This window comes from Pteropus alecto, unplaced genomic scaffold (assembly GCF_000325575.1).
Source record: "Pteropus alecto unplaced genomic scaffold, ASM32557v1 scaffold100, whole genome shotgun sequence".
In the NCBI taxonomy this organism is placed as follows: domain Eukaryota; kingdom Metazoa; phylum Chordata; class Mammalia; order Chiroptera; family Pteropodidae; genus Pteropus; species Pteropus alecto.
Window position 1 is genome coordinate 4,090,851 of NW_006430723.1, and position 11,696 is coordinate 4,102,546.

Consider the following 11,696-nt stretch of genomic DNA (forward strand, 5'->3'; position numbering starts at 1 on the left):
ATGGTTATTTATTTTAAATTTACACTTTGCTCTGTTTTTATGCTTGTCTACATAGAAAATAACATTTAATTTCAATGCCAAATTAGAGTATAAGCTTTTTGAAGTCTATTAAATGTTAATTAAACTCAGCATAGGTACCAATTATAGAAGAACTCAGATGAAGTGATGAAAATATGAACAGTTTTCACCAAGTATACCTGGGTATAGGTAATGACAAATATGATGCAAATTCCTCAGACTTACAGTAGTATAAGATACTATGAGATGTATAAAAATATATCATCTTAGAATTAGTAAAATCTGTCATTAAATAACATGCAAACAGTAAAATGAGAGAAATCTAGATAATTGACATGGAAAAATTTCTCGTATACTGTTTAGTACAAAGTAAAGTTGCAAAGAAATAGCATTAGCGTGAAACACAGACACAGTCAGGTATATAAAATTTTCTATACTTTTATAAATAAATGATTGACTAAGTAAGTACATGAGGGAGAATAGACAGCAGTCCAATACTGAAGAATTCTATATCATAAATGTAGATACTCCACCCACAAGAAGGTGGAGTACAGCTTCTACCTTCTTTAAGTATGGGCAAGGCATAGTGATTTTTCTCCAAAGAATACAGTATGTAACATGACATCTTAGATAGGTGAATAAAACATGAAGTTTAGTTAATAATAATGTTTCAATATTGGTTCACTAATTGTGACAAATGATTCACATTAACGTTAAGATGTTAATAACATGGAAATTGGGTGCAGGGTATGTGAGCACTTTACACTATCTTCACTTTTCTATGAATCTAAATCCACTGTAAAATGAAAGTTTGTTAAAAATACACACATGTAAAACTATACTATACAATAGAGAGAAAAATGTAAAAAAATAAATGTAAATGATACTATACAATATAGAGAAAATAAATGTGTGAAAATAAATAAATGTAAAATAAATAATGTAAAATAAATGTAAGAGTAGTCAAATAAGACTGTAATGAAATCAACTATGCAATAATAAAATTCATATTACATTTGAAGTAGAAAACTGCACAGCAGAACTTTAGGAAAACCATGTAAGTGATGGAGAAGACAATAGTGCTATGTTTGCCCAGGAAAAAGGAAATAGAATAGACTAAAATAATAAGGGTGATTGTAAATTATGGAGAATATTTTTTTGGGAAAAAGCTCCTAAATGTTTTAGCAAAGACTGAAAAAAATGGCATATACCTGCTGTTATTAGGCAATCTTTCAGATTATAATGGCTGGGTTGATTTTATACTAATATCAAGTAAAATAAAAAAGAAGATGCTTACTGAAATATACATTAATATCAACAATTGGAAGATATAGCTGTATTAAAGTACTAGGTGGTTAAATAATTTATAGCTGCTTAAATATATATTTAGCTGTTATTATAAAGCAGTTATGAAAACTTTATAGTAACATGAAATAATTGATATAATGATCTACACAAGCAAAAAGAATGTGTTTGTGATATTATTGTAACTGTAGAATCACATAATTGTGATTTAAACACTTTTGCTAACACTTCACATGTACTAATGTTTCTTGTTATAAATTCAACTTAGATATTAAGACAGTATACAGGTAAGTTAAAGTAGAAAAAAATAAAATTTTAATAGTTGAGTAATGCACAACAACTAATATATAGGTTCCTTTTCATTTCAAGACACTTTCCTTTCATTTCTCCTTCTACAGAAAAAGTTTTGTAAACAAATTTCAGGATATATCATGGAATGCATTATAAAATTAATATTAGCCTAGATCTAATGGACTAATACAGACTACAAAGACTCAATGATACATTTTCCTTTCTTTCATGTCATAATACATATGAGGAATAAAATTTCTATTTTCTATTAAGAAAATTTGTGGGGACTTGCTGCATTCAGTATGTATATAAAATGTCATTTGTTTTATAAAACTAGGACTTTCGTTACCTCAGGTAACTGAACAATAAGTATAATCCTAGTTTTTAAAAAACAAAAATATTCAAACATGGAAATCAGAATGACTAATAGTTCCCTCTTTTTTCCTGAATTATCTCAGCTTCAAATTTCTGCTGGCTATATGGTAATATGTTATATTAATATGTTGGGAATATAATTCCCTTGATACCTTCATTGTTTAGACATAACGGTGAGCTTAATGATGCTTACTATGGAAAGCTATAGAGCTCAGTAATCTAATTTAGATAAGAACATTCAACCATTTGCTTCACATAAAACTTGAAAAATATCATTTCAGTAAATCATGTTTTCATTTATATGAGAATTGTCATTTGAAGCAAATTGTATTATAGAAGTTAAATAACTTAAAGAAAACACATTTTAAGAATAAAATATCATACAGTGCATTAAATTCTATTGGCTGAGTTGTTGTTGTTTTTTTTTTTTCAATTAGATATTTAAGCCAAAATTATATATCTTTTAAATACTAAGGAATGAAACCACTTTGATAGTATAACTGTCATTGAGACAATTTGTACAATTTTAGTTTTAAACTTTTTCATCTCAAGGCTGCAAAGAATATACTGTTGTTATATTTTGTTATTAATTTATCCTTTTATCCAGTGTCATAGCATTTTTAAAAATTTTGATAAAATACATATAACATAATTTACCGCATTAACGTTTTTAAAAATATACAGTTTCATAGTGTTAAGAATATTTGCATTATTGTGCAACCAATATCCAGAACTTTTTCATTTTGGAAAACTGAGACTCTATATCTATGCTTCTCTTAATACTCTCAGAACACTTCACTTCTGATACCAGATATATAGATTTTTTTTTCCCCCACACTAATCAATTCTCCAGTTCTTTTCAGATACCAAATGGGTGTCCTACAATTCAATTCAATCCTGACATTACCTGGAGTTAGCTTCAGATCCCACAGGTTAAGGGCTTAGTTTCACACCACTCCCTCTCCCACTTCAGATGTTAATCACAAGTCCAGGTGATCATCTGTACTTCTGTCCAACTGGCTAAAAATGAGAGGTTCCTATGACCTTTCCTTAGGTTCAGTAATTTGCTATATTTTAAAAATATACAACTCAGAAAAAGCAAGATGGAAGAGATGCATAGAGAAAGATATATGGGAAGGGCAAAGGGATCCCATATCCTCACCTGGCATGACAACCTCCCAGCACTTCCTCATGTTCACCAATCTGGAAGTTCACAAATTGCTTACTTTAGAAGTTTTTATGGAGGCTTTATTACAGGGCATTATTGATTAAGCCATTCATTATTGCTGATTAAACTCAGTCTCTAGCCTCCTTCCCTCACCTGAAAGTCAGGGGTGGGGCTGAAAGTTCCAACCCTCTAATCACATGGTCAATTTTCCTTGGCTATTGACTTCTTATCCTTAGGGGTTCCCAACAGTCACCGCATTACCGTAAACTTACATGCAGTTATGAATAACAAAAGATGCTCCTTTAAACTTTATGACTCTGTAGCCATTTCAGAAATAAAGGGCAAAACACCAAATATTATAATAAAAATATATTTCATTGACTTTTATTAGGAAATGACAAAGGTTTTAAGAGCTGTGTGCCTGAAATGGGACAAAGATCAAATATATATTATTATTATAAATCAAAATTTCACACCATTAAAAAACCTGGCAACCACCATTCTACTTTCTGTTTCTGTAAATTTGACCAATTTAGGTATCTTAACGTAGTGGAATCATGCAGTATTTGTTTTTTATAACTGATTTGTTTCACTTAGCAAAGTGTCCTGCCCATCCATGTTGTAACATGTGTTAGAATTTCTTTTCTTTTGAAGTCTGAATAATATTCCACATTTTGTTTATCCATTCTTTTATTGATGGACAGTTGAGTTGATTTCACCATTCAGCTATTGTGAATAATGCTGCTATAACACGGGTGTGCAAATATCTCTTTGATATTCTGCTTTAGGATATTTTGGATATATATCAGAAGTAGAATTGCTGGATCATATGGTAATTCTATTTTTGATTTTTTGAGGAATTAATATTACCCATTCTAATGGGTAAAAGGTGATATTTTATTGCGGTTTTGATTTATAATTCCCTAATGATTATTTTTTGCTAAGAATTTTTTTACGTGTTTGGCCATTTGTATATTTTCTTTAGAGAAAAGCCTATTCGAGTTCTTTGCCCATTTTTTTTGTAATTGGGTTATTTAGGTTATTTATTTTGTTACTGTTGAATTATAGGAGTTCTTTATGTATTCTGGATTATAACCCTTTATCAGATAAACAACTTGTGAATATATCTCCTTAATTTATAAGTTGAATTTTAACTGTCGATTGTGTTCTTTGATGCACAGATGTTTTAATTTTGATGTAGTACAATTTATTTTTACTTTTGTTTTCTGTGCTTTTGATATCATATCCAAGAAATTGTTGCTAAATCCAATGTCATGAAGCTTTCTTCTTTCTTTTTTTATTTAAGAGTTTTATGGTTATAGGTATTACATTTAAGTTTGATGCATTTTGAGTTAATTTTTATATGTGGTGTAAAGTAAAGGTCTAATTTAATTCATTGCATGAAAATATCCAGTTTTTCCAATACCATCTGTAGAAAAAGTGTCACAGTTTTAGAAAGACATACCATCTACATTTTGCACATGAATAAAATGAAGTTAATATTTTAAATGTGTATAACTTTTAACCAGTTAGGTCACGTGGCCAGAAAAAAAAAAAAGATGAATTCAGGATATGAACTAGGAAATCCTGGCTTCAGTATTGTTACCAATTCAGTTTTTGTATTGTTATTGTAGTTATTCTTTTCACTTTCTGTTCTTCAATTCTAAGAGAGAGTTATTTAGCAAGCTGACACGTTGGAATATATGCTTTATGATAATTTTCTTGGCTATTTTCTGATGTCACCAAATTCATCCATAGATTCTTAAAAGTCTGTTAGGTCACTTCAATTACTTTATTTAGGATCTATTACATCACATTAAATAAACAGCAGAGCAATTGAAAGGCATTTTCAATATTTTTTCTTTTTTTAGGGTGGGAGTAGGGGAATGAGTATTGTTCCACATACAGTACAACCTTGAATAATTGCATAACCTCATTTAATTTAGTAGTAAAATCAATTAGACTTTATTTTTTAAAAATTACTTATATTATCCCATACTCCAAATTATTCCTAGAAGCATAATAATATTATGCTTTAGAAATCACTGAATACATTTAAACTTTTTTTTTGTTTTTGCAATAATTTCGATTTTTGCATTCATTGACCAATACAGTTAGTAGCAAAAAAAACATTAAAATGAATTGAAGTAATTCCTGATCACCATTTTTCCATTGTTTCTGATATTCATTTTCTTATAATTTCATAAGCAAAATGCACTTTGTGAAGCACTGTTTTAAGTACTTTGCATATTTTGACATTAATTTTTGAATAAATGCATAAAATTTTAGATACTATTATTTATATTATTTAAATACTTTTAGATATCCCTTTATACATCAAAAATCTGAAACACAGAGAATTTTAAAATCTTAAGCCAGATCACAAAGCTAGAAAATGGCAGAACCAGAATATGGATTTAGAACATCTGGTTACAAAACTCAAACTCAAAACACCTACACTACAATCTATCTCATGTGGCTCAAATTCAAATTTAATGTATGTAATGTTGTCAATTACTGATGAATCTAATGTTTGAAACCTATACACGTTAGAAATTATATCTTCTTGGAAAATTAACTTCTTTTTTCGCATGAACAAAATGGAGACAGTATTTCTTTCTAAAACACTTTGACTTCAGCCATGCGCCACTTAATGACAAATATTCATTCTAAGGAATTAATTGGTAGGTGATTTTGTTGTGCTGCAATCATCACAGAGTGAAGTTACACAAACCTGGATGTTATAGCCTACTACACACCTGGTAGTAGGCTACATGATGTAACCTACTGCCCTTAGACAACAAACCCATACAACATGTTACTGTATAAAACAACACAATATTAAATCAAGCACAAGAGAAAACGATGCAATCCAGAGATGTAGTAAACATGAGATATATGAGGCTGCTGCCAGCATAACAGCATGTGTTTTATAGCAAACTTTTTTTATAAGTAGAAAGAGTCCACTCTAAAATAATGATCAAACTTATAGTGTAATAAATACATAAACCAGTGACATAGTTGTTTACTATTATTACTAAGTATTATATACTGTACATAATCGTATGTGCTATATTTTTACACAACTGACAGTACAGTAGGTTTGTTTATACCACATCACCATAAACAAGTGAGAAATGTGTTGCACTATGACATGTGACATCTATGATGTCTCTAGGCAATAGGAATAGGAATTTATCAATTCCATTACAATTGTACAGGACCACCTTCAGGTATGCGATCTGTCATTGACTGAAACATTGTTACATGGCAAATAACTGTATAACGAAAACTGTTGTTAGGGAGAATCATGCCTAAATAGTTTTAAAATTTCGAATAGAAACACAACATGTTCATTTATTCCATATGTAATTGAGTGATAATTTGACTCTCAAAGTTCAAATATGTGATGATAAAGTGAGTTCACATTTCAAACACCACTTATAAGGCAAAACAATTATAATACATATGATATGAAAAAATATAAATCAAAGATTAAATACAAGACAAACATCTTCATAAGAAGAGACAGAACAGAAATATTAAGTGACAAATGGGTTGAATTCACAGGTTTGCTCGCTGAGCCCTGATGAGTGCAGATGTGGGCAACACCAGTCAAAACTTTTACTTCTGTAGAAAAGAAACATCTGAAAATCTCCCAGTCAAAATAAAACATTTGAACCAGACTCTCAGATTGCAACCGGCAGCCAGATATAGGCCCCCTATGTTAAAGAATAGAAGTTGAAAACATTGTCAAACACTACCTGGATAAGTAGTCCTCAAACTTTTTGGCACCAGGGACCAGTGAGCCTATGAAAATCAAATGCCTGGTGATCTGAGGTGGAGCTGAGGTGGTGATGCTAACACTGGGGAGTGGCTGCAAATACAGATGAAGCTTCCTCAGCCTGCCTGCCTCTTACCTGCTGTGCGGCCCAGTCCCTAACAGGACACTGACCAGTACCGGTGAGCGGCTTGGGAGCTGGGGACCTTGACCAAGAGCAATTGCAAGTGCCAAGATTAGAAATGGTGAGTAGAAAGATTTAACGCTGATTTAGTGACTGGATTCACCACATTATCCAGATGACCACAAAGCAGTTACTACTCCAAACACAGAACACTAGATTTTATATTGAAGAGACAAAACAGTGACTATCACAAGACAACTTTTCATCAGATTAAAATAACTGTATGTGCCATTCCAACAAATACTATATTAAATAATTTTGAACATATAAATAATATATCGAATTATGTTTAAAGGTAGCATGAAGTTATGAAATGAAATAATATCCCATTACTATAAAAAAGGTTTAGAAATCATGACATAAAATGTACTTCACTTAGAATAAAATATTTTTAAAAAATGTCTTTGTAAATCTCTAGGTTAGATAGAGACAAAGAGAAATATGGTAAATGGAAGATAATAAGAGAACCTCAACACACATGCAGAAAAACTTAGATACACAATAGAGGGAACTCTTAAGAACTGTGGAGAATACACTGAAAATTCCCAGCACTCAAATAAGTTACAAAAAGAAAGAAGAAAGAAAGAAAGAAAGAAAGAAAGAAAGAAAGAAAGAAAGAAAGAAAGATTTAAAGTGTCAAAGGTGAAAGCATAAATCTGTTTATTATTTTTTTGATGGTGGCCTTTAATTTGAAAACTAAAGTTGTAGGTGAACCAGGCATAGCTATATCAAGGAATAGGAAAGCAGAGGAGAAACTATATTTGAATAGATAATTTTGATGTTTCCAAATTGTGAGGGGACAATATGTAACCTCTAAAAAGTGCAGTTTTTAGTAATAAAGGAAATAAATAAACTTATTTCTATATACATTATAATGAAAATGTTTTATATTAAGGATATAATAAATCATAAAAGGTACTAACAAAAACACATTTTTAACAATAAAGTTAATTTATTGACTGACAATGAATGTTTTATTTTCAATAGCAGATGCTAAAAGAAAATGGGATGCTATCTTCATACCACTGAAAGAAAATAGCCTTGACATATAATTTTATATCCAATCATAATATCTTTCAAGTGAGCACAATAAAAGTGTTTTTCTCCTACAGACACACAGAATTACAGGAGATCTGACCATCCACAGAAATTGATTAAAAGACTGAGTAAAAGTAAAATACTGAAGGAAAGAATAAAATATAAGAAAACTCTAATAAGAACAGAATTAACATAATGTAGTGATAAATGCATTTAGCAACTTAAGAAAAATACTTTTATTTTAAAAAAATTAAATATTTATATAATGACTAGATGAAAGAAGAATTTTCATATGATTTATTTACTTTAAGGTTACTGTGGAAGGGAAAGATAAAAGAACTTAATGAATGGATTTTCTTAGAAAAAAATCATTCTTAAGTAAATATCATAAAGATATGAAGTGAATCACTAAAATACCATTAGTATAGCCCAAAGTTTCAAAACCAGGAGAGAGCAAACAACCAAAAATGGAATATCTGAGGAAAAACAAAATGCATTAATAGTACACTTGTGGGATTTCACTGTGGAGAAAACACAATGAAACTATTCTAGTTTAGACTTTGGGACATATTAGGATAAATAGTCTCAAACTTGCTCTTCCTCCATAAACAACTAGAAAACTGACAAAATATTGGAAACAATAGCTTTCAAATATTAATCAAAGGGCTAAGATCTTTAGAGGAAAAAAAAAAAACCTATCACTTTAATGTTTTTTCTCTTGAAGCATTTATCTGACTCCAGAAATAGGGAGGTATAATCTAACCAAAGAATGACCTTGTCGATGAGCTGAAATATCAGAAATCAGAGTTTGTGATGGCTAAAGGAGCTGAAATGTGCAGAGTATACTACTGAAAAAGAGACATCAACACTCATTATTTCTTTTGAGTTCTTTTGAATTCTTGGTAGGATATTGAGCTATAATACATAGGGTAAAAGTGTACAACATCAATATGAGGAACAGCTACTGGAATATCTTAATTTATTATTATTGCATTATAAATTACTACACACTTAGCAACTGAAAAAAATCTCGCAATTTCTGAGAATCAGATGTCTGGGTTGATAATACTGGATTCTCTCTCTTTTCAGGGTCTCACCAAAATGAGATCTATCCTCTCATTTTTATCTGGGTTCATGGTCTTTGAAACTCACTGTTGTTGGCAGAATTAATTTATTTGTTCTTGTATGCTAGAAGTGCTCATTTTCCTTGTTGCTCTTAGGCATGGACCATCCTCAGCTCTTAGAGAACATCCACAGTTTCTCGCCAAGTTGTTACCATAGGCACTTCAGAGAGTGGATGCTTGCTTTATTCCACACCAGAGAGAACATGTCTCTGTGACTTGGTCTTCTGTGACTAGCTGGAGGAACTTTCTGCTTTTAAAAGATTCGTGTTTATGTCAGCCTGTCTGGATAATCTCAAAATCTTAAGGTTAAACAACTTGGAATTCTAATTACATCTGCAAAATCCCATCTCAGCATTATCTAGATTACTATTTGATTGAACGGCTGAAGAAGGTGTTTATATGACAGGGGCCTATACTCTTTTGGGGCTGTTACACAACTCAACCTGCCATTTGGAAAAGAAAGCCAGGAGACAGCTAAGTTTCAGCCAAGCAGATTGGAGAAAACTTGAAAACCAGGATTTTTTCAGAAGAAATGTAAAGAAAAGCTATACCATTGAAGTAGGGCTAAATTAACCTTAGAGTAAAGGCTATTCTAGATCCACCACAGTAACATAGTTTAAAAATAAGACTCAGAAGAATCATTGATCTGTAAGTAAATTAAACATCTAAAAGAAACAACAGTACTTAAAGGAGTACAAAATGATCTAGCTATTCAACAAAATAACATGCATAGTCTTCATAATCTAATGAAAAAAATCCTAAGGAATCCATAAAACATTCTAAAATCAACAGAGGAGTTTTGTAAATTCATGGGTCAATAAACAATAATCATTTGCATGTCTATGTTGCAGCAGTAAACAATTAGAAAAAGTAGTCAAATACAATTTTCAATACTAACAAAATCCATGAGTTTCTTAGACAGAAATTTCACAAATCTATTCCAGACCTATACACTTAAAACTTCATAATGTTGCTGACAATTTATCCATTGAAAGGTGGATTTTTTTTTTTTTTTTTTTGTCCCCTTTCCATACCCTTCTCTTTGGGAAGAAGTCATTTTGAAGTTTATACTTAAGAAATATAGTTATATTTCACTTTATTGAAGATGAACTATCTACATAATTATTTGAAATTATTCTGCATGGGTGATTTTTCTCTTTTCTCTCATTTATTAATTTATTTAATTATTTATATCTTATAAACTAATTGGTATTTATTTCAAACACTAGATAATAATCCAATATTCTATTTTCTTATTCAATTTTTGCTCATTTTTTTTTAACTTTGGCTTTTAGGAGCTGTTTCATATGGCTCTTATGAGCCTTTTAAATATATGCTATCATGTGACACTTTTTTTTTTTTTTGAGCACTTCGTTACTTTCTAGCTCTGTTAAATACTCCAGACTCATCTTGTATATTTACTGACCCAGCTTTGGAATCAGCCATTTCTCCAGATTTCCTAGTACATTTGGTTGGAAAATGATATTAGGAACCAAGATCAGGGTACCAGGCATACTTTTTTATCACTGGGTTTCATTGTTTCTAGGCCCTCTTAGCTAAAAGAGCAATAATATATGTATATATAATAACCCATATGTATATGTATATACACACACACAACCCAGGTATATACACATATCTGTAAATAATTCTCGATTTAATAACATGTATACAAATTAAGCTAAAGTTAAATTTATACTATCTGCAACTCTAATTTATCACCATGTGGTCATTTAAGAATCCTCCCCTTGCTTATCTGTAACCTCCCACTTCAAAAGTGAGAAACTTGACTTTCACTAACCCGCTAGGGTACTGAATTTTTTAAAAACTTTATATTTTCCTGATGCCTCAACATCCCTAGAAACAGGCCATGAGCTCCCTGCCCAGATGATTAGATCTGCCAGTATGACAAGGCTGGTCCCAGACACAAGGTCCCCTTCTTGCCCCCCTGACATAAATAGTGACATTCAAACACACCAATGAAATCCTCTCGTGTTTTGTGTACATCACCACCATGGCTTTCCATAAAGTCACCTGACCGCTGGTCCTCACTCTCTCAGGTCTCCGCCTGACTGGTTGCACCTGCTCATTGGGTGTTTCTCCTATATGGCCCCCTGGTGGCATGCCATTCTACATCCTCCAGAAAGTATGAATTATAACAAAACTTTTAATTTAATTTGCTTCTACTAGTATAATTTCTGTGGCCATGTTGAAATGATCCATAAAGTCCCCACAAGTGAACTTAACCCCTGTGTTACAACACAACGGGCTCCCATCATCTGTCATTTATTGTTCAAACACAATATAAATGTATAGCAGTATCAATCTCGTTAACCGTATCACCTTGGGAAACAACTTTTGAACTAGAGTACAGTTTTTACATGCAGTTTCTTTTGTCTTTAGTATTATAGA